Consider the following 13,092-nt stretch of genomic DNA (forward strand, 5'->3'; position numbering starts at 1 on the left):
ATTATTTGAGGTGCCATTTCATAAGGGATAGGCTTGTACTTTCATGGGTTTAGAATTATACATTGCTACCATGTACAGCAGCAAAGTATCCCAATCATTATGATGTATATTCACATAGTGGATTAGCATTTTCCCCTATCATTCGAGGTACATGTTCAGTTCTCATTTGAGCCTGTGGATGTAATGGACTCAGTTTTGAATATGCGACAGATGGCATAACTGCTTCATTAATTTTGGCATAAAGTTGGTGCCCTGATCTGTGATTATTGTTTCCAGTATACTGAACTTTAGTAACCGATTATTCATCATTTCATGTGCTACTATGTTGGCTTGCTCATTCAGGATAGTGACAAGTTCCATGTATCATGAGAAATGATCTATAATGGTCAGAAAATAGTGGTTTCCTGCTAGTGTCTTGCTAAATGATTCTAAAATTTCTTTACTAGGCATTATGAAAGGTTTACTGGCTTTCAGAAACCTCTGTAGTGGCACACATTGAGATAAAATGTTATCATGTGCTTGTTTCAATGCTTCTTTTCCCAGTGCAACAGGAGCCACTACACAAGGCACAAGCCTTGTTATCTTGCACAATACATTGACATGAATAGTGAACTGTGTTTGCATTTCAATAGTTTGCATCAACAGTTTACTAGACAGATCCTGCAATCCCAATAGCCACTTCAGTGCTGCATACTCTGTTAACACCTTAAATTTTTTCTCATAACAGTGGAAGCATGTCATACCATATATCAAGCTTAATATCTCCTTTTTCATTGTAGAATAGTTCCTCTCCAATTTGTTAAGTTGTTTTGTTATGTAAGCAAATGAATGTTCCTTACTGTGTACCTCTTGATGTAAATCACAACCTGTGCATGATTGCTATAGTCATATGTTGAAATGAACTCTTTCTTGTAATCCAGAAAGACACCTACTGGAGGACTGGTTGTTAGTAATGCCTTTAGTTTTTCAAATATGCTTTTGCACTCCTAAGTCTACTGGAAATTGTAATGGAACTGGCCAGTGCTCCTGCCCCCCCCCCCCCCCTCTCTCTCTCTCTCTCTCTCTCTCTCTCCCTCTCTCTCTCTCTCTCTCTCTCTCATCGTAGTATATGATACATTAAATTTATGACTTAATGCACGGAAATGATTTTTTTAATCTAAAATCTCAAATTCTCATAATGTTTTCCTAAACAGAATTGCTACTTAAAAATAAAAAAAGATGTATTACCATATTAATTTAAAACTGCAATTATAATTTGAAACTTATTTCATTATTCGTATTTATGTGATTTATTCTGAAAACATTTAACAAGAATCACTAAATTTTATTATGTTCTTTGGATGTAGAGATTGATGTATTCAAATGTCTCTGAGTTGTGAGCTATGTTATCGTTGTTGAGTTTTGTATATCAGCAGTAGACAGTTAGTAATGGAGGATCAGAAACAGTAGTGTTTAGTGACTTATGGAGGAATATTATGAAGTATCTGTCATAAAACTGAGATGCTAAGGGGTGTATACTGGATTTGTTACATTTTACTGAAATATAACGTAGAAAATAAAAAGAATGGATGAAAATTCTTTATGCAACAGAGTCCCTATTTGTCATTTATTGACCCGATCAAAATCACTAGGTGAAAATGAGAAGTACATTGAGCCATAATATCAATGAAGATTTACGAGAATGAGATGAACACACTTTTTTAGTCTTTTCAGTGTTACCTTGACCTTCCTTCTCACTTAAAATTAATGCACACACTTAGTGTTGCTATACCTAAAAATGTACTTGAGAACAGTTATTGATTTTTACTAGTAATATCGGAGGATTTTGTGATAAATTTCATGCTCTTTAACAGGTACATGATAGGTCATGCTATTTCTACCAACTTCATTAAAAATGCTTTGATATCTGAGGTATTGTAAAACTCTCTACAGTGTTCACTAATCTTGGATCTGTCTTTACTGCATCTTGCCTAAATACATGTCCCATGTAATTCACTTCTTGTAATATGAAATGACACTTCTCTATGCTAAGAGTTAGCTGTCATGAGTCCAATCTCTTAAAACTTCCCCCAGTCATTGTACATGCTCTTTCATATCCCTTGCAAACACAACAATTTTGTTTAGGTATACTACCCACTGTTTCAGCTTTAATCCCATTAAAACTCTGTCCAATAATCATTGGAATGTGACTGGTGCATTTTTCAAACCAAATGGCATTTGGTGATATTGGTAATGGCCCCAAGGTAACCTAAATTAAGTTTTTGGTTGGTCTTTTGGTACTACTTCTAATTGATGGTAGCCTCTGTCTTCTTATAAAATGGAAATGCCGTGTGGCTAGGGCCTTCCGTCGGGTAGACCATTTGCCTGGTGCAAGTCTTTCAAGTTGAAACCACTGGTGCGACTTGCGTCTCAATGGGGATGAAATGATGATAATAAGGACAACCAACACCCAGTGCCTGAGCAGAGAAAATCTCCGACCCAGCCAGGAATCAAACCCGGGCCGTTAGGTATGACATTCTGTCACACTGACCACTCAGCTACCAGGGGCAGACACTGTCTTCTTATAATGTAATTGGTTAGATAAAAAATCTGCTCACTAAGCAGCAGCAGGAAAACACACGTATAGAAGGTATTAAATATGCAAGTTTACAGAGCCAGCAGCTCCTTTTTGTGACAGAAGGGTTGAAGGGATAGCAAGAGGAGTGAAGAAAAAGGACTGGTGAGTTTTAGGAAAAAGGGTAGAGTTCAAAAAAGTCACCCAGAACAGTGGGTCAGGGGAGACTTGCCTGATGGGATGAGAAGGAAAGACTGATTATTGAACACTGCACTAGATGAGATTTGAAAACCTGAGAGTTAAAAGGTCGAAGGAGGGTAATATGCAGGACAGAGATTACTGCTAAAATATCATGCACAAGTTAATAAGAATGAAAAGCTAAGTGCATTGTATGCTATAGAGATGGGAGGGGGTTGATGAAAAATAGATAGGTCAGAAAATGATAGGTTTAGAAAACTAAAACAGAGTGAAAAAAAGGAATAGTTATTGTGAAGAAATGCTAAGACCAATGAAATTAATGTAAATTAAGACCAGGTGGATGGTGAAAACCAAGGAAATGTTGTAGTGCCAGTTCCCACCTGCAGAGTTCTGAGAAACTGGTGTCTGGGGGAAGAATCCAGATGGCACATATGGTGATACAGTCATCATGGTCACAACTGTCATGTAGTAGTGCATGCTCAGCAACAGGATATTGTGTATTTCCAGTATACACTCTCTGCCTGTGTGAATTCCACCTACCTGATAACATGGTGGTAGTCATGCTGATGTTATAGGCTCTACATATTTACATAACAGCTGGTATATGATGTGTCAGTTTGCAGGTGGCTGTCCCTTTGATACATGGCTGGTATGTGGTGATAGGAGGTTGCATAAGGTAAGTTTTGCAGTGGGGATGGTCACAGAGGCAGGAGCCATTGGGTAGAGAGAAGGGTGCAGAAAAACCATAGGGTCTGACAAGGGTAATGCTGTGATTGGGTGGGCAACAAAAAACTGCTGTAGGTATAGTGGGCAAAATCTCAAAAAATGGATGTCATTTCAGGGCATGATTTTAGGAAGTCATGGCCTTGTTGAAGCAGCTGATTAATACATTCAGGACCAGGATAATACTGAGTGACAAGCGGTGTACTCCTAAGTTGGTTTTTGGAGGGTTCAGCAGTACCAGGGTTGGATGTGATGGTCCAAGAAATCTGCTTTTGAACTATGCTGATGGGGTAATTATGTCCAGTGAAGGCTGAGGTGAGAATGGTGGTGTACTGCATCTAAACAGATACGTTTGCATCGAGTGCCAAGGATGTACGAGAGGGAATATTTTACATGAGAAGGATAGAAACTGTCAAAATGTAAGTACTGTTATTTGTTAGTAGATTTAATGTGAACAGAAGTGTGTAGCTGGCCTTCACTGAAGGTGAGATCAACATCAATGAAAGTGGCATGAGATTCAGAATAGGGCCATCTGAAATTTAACTGGGAGAATTCCAGGAATTTTGATAGGTCAGCCTCTGCATGAGTCCATATTGCAAATATGTCATCAATGTATCTAAACCAAACCAGGAAAGCCCCCTCCAAGTGAACCATGAAAAGGCTGGTATAGGAAGGAGCCATCCTGGTTCCCATGGCCATACGCCTGATCTGTTTGTATGCCTGTCCCTCAACGGTGAAGTAGTTATTGGTAAGTATAAATTGGCAAGTATAAAGTTGATTAAAATGAGCTGGAAGTATGTCATAGGTTTGGAATCAGGTGAGTGGTGCCTGAGGAAATGTTCAGTAGCATACAGACCATGGATGTGAGGGATGTTGATGTAGAGGGAGGTGGCATCAATGGTGACAAGCAAAGTATGTGGTGGGAGTGGGATGGGCATGGATTTCAGATGATCTAGGAAACTGCTGGTGTCTTTAATATAGGAGGGAAGTCTTGTACTATGGGTTACAGGTGTTGATCAACTAAGGCAGATATAACTTTTGTGGGTGCTTTGAAGCCAGCAAGTATTGGATGGCCAAGATGATTGTGCATCTTAAGAAGAAGGTAAAAGGTGGGGATGCATGGTTTGGGTGGGGTAAGAAATTCTATGGTATGAGGTGCTAGTCCTTTTGAGGGGCCTAAGGTTTTAAGGAGTGACTGCAGGTCAATTTGAATCACGAGGATGGGAGCTTGATTGCAGGTGCTGACTGTAGAGGTGTCAGGCAGCTGGTGTAGACCTTCACTTACATACTCCTGATGTTCAACTATCACAGTGGTAAATCCCTTGTCTTCTGCTAGGATAATGATGGAGTTATCAGCTTTAGGATATGAAGAGCCTGAAGTTCTGCAGAGGACAGGTTAGTTTCATGTTGTAGTGACCTGAGGAAGGTTGTGAAACAATGCTGGATGTGAGGAATTCTTGTAAGGCTTGTAAGGGATGATGTTGAGGTAGTGATGGTCCATCAAGTTGGGATCATGGTTATAACTGTTCAAGGTAGAGTTCAATGTCATTTGCAGTTGGAAAGGTTTTAGGATTGGGTTGCAAAAGTGATATTTCTAGTTAACATTATGTGTGAAGGAAAGAAGCACTATTAAATGCAGGTTTAGGGCTGAAAGTGAGACCCTTGGATGATCCACATAACACAAGAGGGGAGATTGCTTTAGATAAGGATTGAAAACACTGTACTGTTGTGACTGGTTCTTGTGATGATGAGTTATTAGTGGTCTGGGAGGCAGTGGTGAAGGTTGGGGGATGATAAGGAGGTTGTCCAAGATAAGTTTCTAGGAGACAAATGGCTGTTGTTATTGTTGTGGCTATTGGGGAGCTGCAGAGGGACAGGAAGGGAAACACCACTGCTGAGGTAGTTTGGAAGAAGCTGGGATAGCCTTTTGAGGTGAAGTCTGGCGTGTTGTTGCAATTTGAAGTTGGCTTGGCAGATGAACTTATCAAAGGAAACATGAAGGACAGATACCTGCAGGATTTTGTAGAAGGAGAGAAGTCTGGTGGAGTGGAAATTGGCAGATGAGACATATGGATCACAGATTAGCTTGGTAAGTGCAAGTGCTTGCTGTATTTGAAATTGTTAAAGAGGCTGTTGTAGAGTAAAATTAAATCCAGTTTGAGATCTTTAGGAGAACACACATCGGTTAACAAGAGGTAATGAGTGGGTGAGAATGTCTTGCTGGAAAAGTCATCTACATGATACAAAAAAAGATTGGTAAAGAAAAAAAATCTATAGGGAAAGTTGTGAAATGAGACAAAATTTTAAAAACTGGACAAATAGAAAGAGGAAGTTGGGGAGAAAATGTAAACTACTGTGTTTTACAAATAAAGTTATGTAGGAGATGACAGTAAAAATCATTTTGGGGAAAAAGAAACTCACAAAAATATGGAAGAATTACGTGCAAACAAGGTAAGTGGAGGGTGAGAAAGAATATAGCTGTCAACTTTGCAAATACATTGGTGAAAGATGATAGGCAGAAGACCCTGCAGTGTACTGAAGTGTAAACAAACTGTTAAATGCAATGATGTTAGGAAGAACTCCACTTGTAGCTGATAAAACTGTTTTTTGTTAAAACATGACCGGTTTCTACATCTACATATGTACTCTGTTAGCCACCAAGCGGTGTGTGGCGAAGGGCACAATTCGTGCCAAAGTCATATTTCTCCTCCTCTGTTCCACTCGCAGATTGTGTGAGGGAAAAATGACTGAATCTCACAGTACGAGCCCTAATTTCCCTTCTTTGAATGGTTATCATTGCGCAATTTGAAAGTTGGTGGTAATAACGTATGCTCTACATCCTCAGCAAAGATCGGATTTCGGAATTAATTGAGCAGCCCCTTCCATTTAGCGCATCATCTATCTGCAAGTGTGTCCCACTTCGAACTTTCTATGAGATTTGTAATGCTCTCATGATGGCTAAATGTACCAGTCATGAATCTTGCCACTCTTCTTTGGACCTTCTCAATCTCTTGAATCAGATCCAATTGGTAAGACGAACAATACTCTAAGACTGGATGAACTAATGTATTGTAAGCAATTTCCTTTGTTGAAGGACTGCATCACTTCAGAATTCTACCAATAAACTGCAATCTAGAGTTCATCTTGCCCATTACTTGTGTAATCTGATCATTCCATTTGAGATCATTTCGAATAGTCACACCCAGGTACTTGACTGATGTTACCACTTCCAAAGATTAGGCATTTATTTTGTACTCGTACATTAATGGGGATTTTTGCCTTGTCATGCGCACTAGGTTACACTTACTAATATTGAGAGATAACTGCCAGTCATTACACCACACATTTATTTTCTGCAAATCCTCATTGATTTGTTCACAACTTTCATGTGACACTACTTTCCTGTAGACTACAGCATCATTGGCAAACAGTCTAATGCCACTGTCAGTACCATCAACCAGATCGTTTATGTAAATTGTAAAAAGCAACGGACCTATTACGCTGCCCTGGGGCACAACTTAAGTTATGCTTATTACTGTTGAAGTCATCCCATTCAGGATGACACACTGCTCTCTGTCTGTTAGATAACTTTCTATCCAACTGCATATGTCATCAGATAGACTGTAAGTGTGCACTTTTTGGAGCAAGTTACAGTGTGAAACTGCATCGAATGCCTTTTGAAAGTTGAGAGATATGGCATCAACCTGGGAGCTAGTATCTAGAGCCTGTTGTGTATCATGCACAGAGAGGGCCAGCTGTGTCTCGCATGACCACTGTGTCCTAAAACCTTGCTGGTTTCTGCAGATGAGCTTCTCAGAGTCTAGAAAGGTCATTATGTCTGAACACAAAATATGTTCCATGATTCTACAACAAATTGATATCAGTGAAATTGGCCGGTAATTATGTGCATCCGATTTTCTACCCTTTTTATAGATTGCTATGACCTGGGGCTTTTTGCAGTCCAGTGGAACTTCCCACTGTTCCAATGAACTCTGATAGACAATGGATAAGAACGGTGCTATATTTGTAGCATAGTCAACACATAATCTTACAGGGATACCGTCTGGGCCAGATGCCTTCCTGGTGTCTTAAGGATCTTTACTGTTTTACAATCCCGGATACACTAAACATGATGTCAGCCATCCTTGTGTTTGTGACTGTAAGCCACATCATCAGGTGAACCTAAATGGTAAAAAGTAAAGTACAGCATCAACACATTTTGTGGATCTTAAAATTAGTAAAAGACTATCTAAAATATACTCACAATGTTAAAAGAACATAGGCATAGCCATCACTCCTAGTCAAAATTTACTATTCAGAGAATATCGTCAATACTATGGTGAGCAAAAGGTAAAGAAGACATGCCCCAACCTTTAAAATTTACCTGCATCTAAAAAGAATATATTAAAGGAAATGGAAATTTTTAGACATATAAAAGAAAATGCACAATTCACATTTAATTTCTGGTTGGAATTAAAGTACCATAGCATTCTGGCTAATTTTGATTGTTTGTATGATTAGAGCTAATATGAAATAAAATTCTGTACTATTCTCATTTGTGAAGGTAGCAACCCAGTGCTTCTAGTCATAAGTATATGACGTCAAACTGTCCACATGGATAGCTTCCATTCTGCCCGCCAGCTAGTCTCTCTTTATCATTCATGTGGACCACTTTTGCCTTGTCCTGCACTGAGCTGCCCTGCTGTGATACTGGTTAGACACTGTCACCTGATTCTTCCCACATTGTAATTTGCATGTGCCATGACTAATCATGTCAGCAGTGATCATGCTTTATCACCAACCTGGTCAGTTTTTTTTAAAAAAAATTAGCTTCTGCTCACAATAAAATATTTTCTTTTTAAATGCAGGCAAATTTTAAAGAATAGGGAACATGTTTTTACCTTTCTCTTGCTGTAGAATTGACAATATTCTCTGAATAGTAAATTTTGGCTAGGAGCAATGGCTATGCCTATGATCTTTTAATGTTGGGAGTAAATTTTATACATTCCTTTACTAATTATGAGATCCACAAAAAGTGGTGACACTGTACTTTGCTTTTTATAATGTAGGTTCACCTTATGATGTGGCTTAAAGTCACAAAACCGACTGTGTTTTAATAAACTACAATTTTTCCAGCGTTAAGCAGAGTTCTAACTAACATCTTGCCTTTCAACAGCACTGGCTGACCTGAATATAAAACAGTTTGTTATATGCAAATTTGTAAATAAAAATGTACCCATCTACGTGCACGGAAATCAGTACTATAAAGGGTGTAGGGGCAAAATGTTGGTTAATCTATCTGATACAGATAAAAGAATGAATGGACTAGCACATAAGGTAGAAAAAGAAGACATTCTGAACAAGTTAGATGACGACAAAGACTGTCAGAATGTTACATAAGGAGGAATGATGGCCACACAGGCTATTATATCAATGAAAGTAAATCAATTTTTGAAAACATACTGTAAGTCGCCCCCCCCCCCCCCCCCCACCATGGACCTTGCCTTTGGTGGGGAGACTTGGGTGCCTCAATGATACAGATAGCCGTACTGTAGGTGAAACCACAATGGAGGGGTATCTGTTGAGAGGCCAGACAAACGTATGGTTCCTGAAGAGGGGCAGCAGCCTTTTCAATAGTTGCAGGGGCAACAGTCTGGATGACTGACTGATCTGGCCTTGTAACGCTAACCAAAACAGCCTTGCTGTTGTGGTACTGTGAATGGCTGAAAGATCGACAGGAAGTGCAAAATGGCTAAGCAGGGATGGCTAGAGGACAAATGTAAGGGTGTAGAGGCTTATCTCATGAGGGGTAAAATAGATACTGCCTACAGGAAAATTGAAGAGACCTTTGGAGAAAAGAGAACCACTTGCATGAATATAAAGAGCTCAGATGGAAACCCAGTTCTAAGCAAAGAAGGGAAAGCAGAAAGGTGGAAGGAGTATATAGAGGGTCTACACAGGGGCGATGTTCTTGAGGACAATATTATGGAAATGAAGAGGATGTACATGAAGATGAAATGGGAGATATGATACTGCATGAAGAGTTTGACAGAGCATTGAGAGACCTAAGTTGAAACAAGGCCCTGGAAGTACACAACATTCCCTTAGAACTACTGACAGCCTTCGGAGAGCCAGTCCTGACAAAACTCTGCCATCTGGTGAGCAAGATGTATGAGACAGGCGAAATTCCCTCAGACTTCAAGAAGAATATAATAATTCCAATCCCAAAGAAAGCAGGTGTTGACAGATGTGAAAATTACCAAACTATCAGTTTAATAAGTCACAGCTGCAAAATACTAACGCGAATTCTTTACAGATGAATGGAAAAACTGGAAGAAGCCGACCTCGGGGAAGATCAGTTTGGATTACATAGAAATGTTGGAACACGTGAGGCAATACTGACCCTACGACTTATCTTAGAAGAAAGATTAAGGAAATGCAAACCTACATTTACAGCATTTGTAGACTGAGAGAAAGCTTTTGACAATGCTGACTGGAATACTCTCTTTCAAATTCTGAAGGTGGCAGGAGTAAAATGCAGGGAGCGAAAGGCTATTTACAGTTTGTACAGAAACCAGATGGCAGTTATAAGAGTTGAGGGACATGAAAGGGAAGCAGTGGTTGCAAAGGGAGCGAGACAGGGCTGTAGCCTCTCCCTGATGCTATTCAATCTGTATATTGAGCAAGCAGTAAAGGAAACAAAAGAAAAGTTTGGAGTAGGCATTAAAATCCATGGAGAAGAAATAAAAACTTTGAGGTTCGCTGATGACATTGTAATTCTGTCAGAGACAGCAAAGGACTTGGAAGAGCAGTTAAATGGAATGGACAGTGTCTTGAAAGGAGGGTATAAGATGAACATCAACAAAAGCAAAATGAGGATAATGGAATGTAGTTGAATTAAGTCTGGTGATGCTGAGGGAATTAGATTAGGAAATGAGACACTTAAAGTAGTAAAGGACTTTTGCTATTTGGGGAGCAAAATAACTGATGATGGTCAAAGTAGAGAGGATATAAAATATAGACTGGCAATGGCAAGGAAACCATTTCTGTAGAGGAGTAATTTGTTAACATTGAGTATTGATTTAAGTGCCAGGAAGTCGTTTCTGAAAGTATTTGTATGGAGTGTAGCCATGTATGGAAGTGAAACATGGACAATAAATAGTTTAGACAAGAAAAGAATAGAAGCTTTCGTAATGTGGTCCTACAGAAGAGTGCTGAGGATTAGATGGGTAGATCACATAACTAATGAGGATGTATTGAATAGAATTGGGGAGAAGAGGAGTTTGTGGCACAACTTAACTAGAAGAAGGGATCAGTTGGTAGGACATGTTCTGAGGCATCAAGGGTACACCAATTTAGTACTGGAGGGCAGCGTGGAGGGTAAAAATCGTAGAGGGAGACCAAGAGATGAATACACTAAGCAGATTCAAAAGGATGTAGGCTGCAGTAGGTACTGGGAGGTGAAGAAGCTTGCACAGGATATAGTAGCATGGAGAGCTGCATCAAACCAGTTTCAGGACTGAAGACTACAACAACTGTAATTGGATAGAGAAAAAAATCTAGTCCCCAAGTGGTGGCAGGAGAACATACATATAAGAGGTATTATGTATGCAAACTGTATTACATATCCACTGTCTTCTTAGATCTACAGTGGAAAAATACCTTCACTGTCTCAGGTTATCAAGGGGCTTCATTATATTCAGTTTTGGATATGCATCTGTAATCATATGGGTATTGAGGTATTTATAGTCACAGCAGAACTGATACTTTCTTGTTCCATCTGAACTTTTCTTCAGTACTATCTCAACAGATGCGCTCTCTGGACTGGTACTTCCCTCACTGATACATTGTGTAATTGTTCATTAATGATTTTCTCCATTACCATCTGTAGCTGATGGGGCACCCTGTGAGGTTTCAGTACTTATGTTAGATTCCCAATAGGGATCCTGTGTTGTATCACCCAAGTTGCTGGAAATGGGCCATGAGGGTTGAATGGGTCCTTGAATTTTAACAGTAATTTTTCCCCTGCTACTCTTTCTGCTCCTCCTAAATGCTCTACATTTGTACGTAATGCTGTTGTTATGGACATTTGCTCATGTTTAGGGTCAGAACTTGTCCTGTCTGGATCATCTTTATTTAGAACACCTAACTTGCAATCAAACTTAAATTTTCACTCCCAGAATTATTAACACTGACTAGCACTACTCACTCACCATCTATTTCCCATACACATGCAGTACTCTGTGTTCAAAATGGCATGTTTTAACTAGCTCATGATTTCTCCCACATAATAAGTTTATGGGTAGTTTCATTCCCACATTAATCCGCAGTAGTTTCCCTATATATTGCAGTGCACACAGTTTAATCAATTTACCTCACATGAGAGATGAACCTTCTGGCAGTATGTTACTAACAACTGTTTTCCCCAGATGGGCAATGCTCACCTGAGTTTTCACATGAGTTCTACTTTTTATCCTCAGCCAATTTTAGCATGATGCGTATACAGGAAATCTAGCCTCAGAATTGTGCAGTACCATTCACCTATATGGGGCAAAATTTCCATATTTTAGATAAATTGCTTTGTTCCTATCAGAACACTTAACATTGCTGAACTTAATGATGGCATTTCATCGTGGATCACGTAACTTATACCGTGGAGAGTTTAACTGCATCTTTCCGATGAGGACCAGACTTGCCACAGACACGTCAGCACCCGTACCAAAAAAAAAAAAAAAAATCCATTTTCCGTACAGATTACCACACCAGTAAACAACATTCCCCATCTGCATATATCTTCACAGCATTGAATTTTACTGGGAGTGTCTATTTGGAACCCATCCTGCCTGTAATCAGGCATTGTTGTCTGACGGATGAAATAAAGTTCAGATACAATTCTTGACAATATAATGTAATTGGATAGATAATGAAACCTACTCACCAAGTGGCAGCAGGGAACACGCACACCCACCCACCCACACACACACACACACACACACACACACACACACACACACACACACGCACACACAAAAGAAGGTTTAACTTATGCAGGCTTCCAGAGCCAGAGTGACTCCTTCTTCCAGCAGAAGAGTTGAAGGGGAAGGAAGAGAGGTGAAGGAAAAGGACTGGAGAGGTTTACAAAAAGGGGTACAGTTCAGAAAGTCACCTAGAACCCCAGGTCAGGGAAGACTTATTGGACAGGATGAAATGTGAAATGCTCGTACATTAAAAACTGGTGTGACCACCGGAATGTTGAATGCAAGCATTGTGTTATACAGGTGCTGGATGTCAGTTAATCAGATGGAGTTCCATGCCTGTTGCACTTGGTCGGTCAATACAGGGATGGTTAATGCTATTTATGGATGATACCAGAGTTGTCATCTGCTGATTTGCCATAGATACTCTATTGAAGGCAGATCTGGTGATTGAGCATGCCTGAGCAACATGTTAACACTTTGAAGAGCATCTTGGTTTGCAACTGCAGTATGTACATGAGCATTATCCTGTTAGAAAACACCACCTGGGATGCTGTTCATGAATGGCACCACAACAGGTTGAATCACCAGACTGTTGTACAAATTTGCAGCCATAATGCATGAGACAACCACAAGAGTGCT

Source organism: Schistocerca americana, chromosome 2 (genome assembly GCF_021461395.2).
Source record: "Schistocerca americana isolate TAMUIC-IGC-003095 chromosome 2, iqSchAmer2.1, whole genome shotgun sequence".
Lineage (NCBI taxonomy): Eukaryota > Metazoa > Arthropoda > Insecta > Orthoptera > Acrididae > Schistocerca > Schistocerca americana.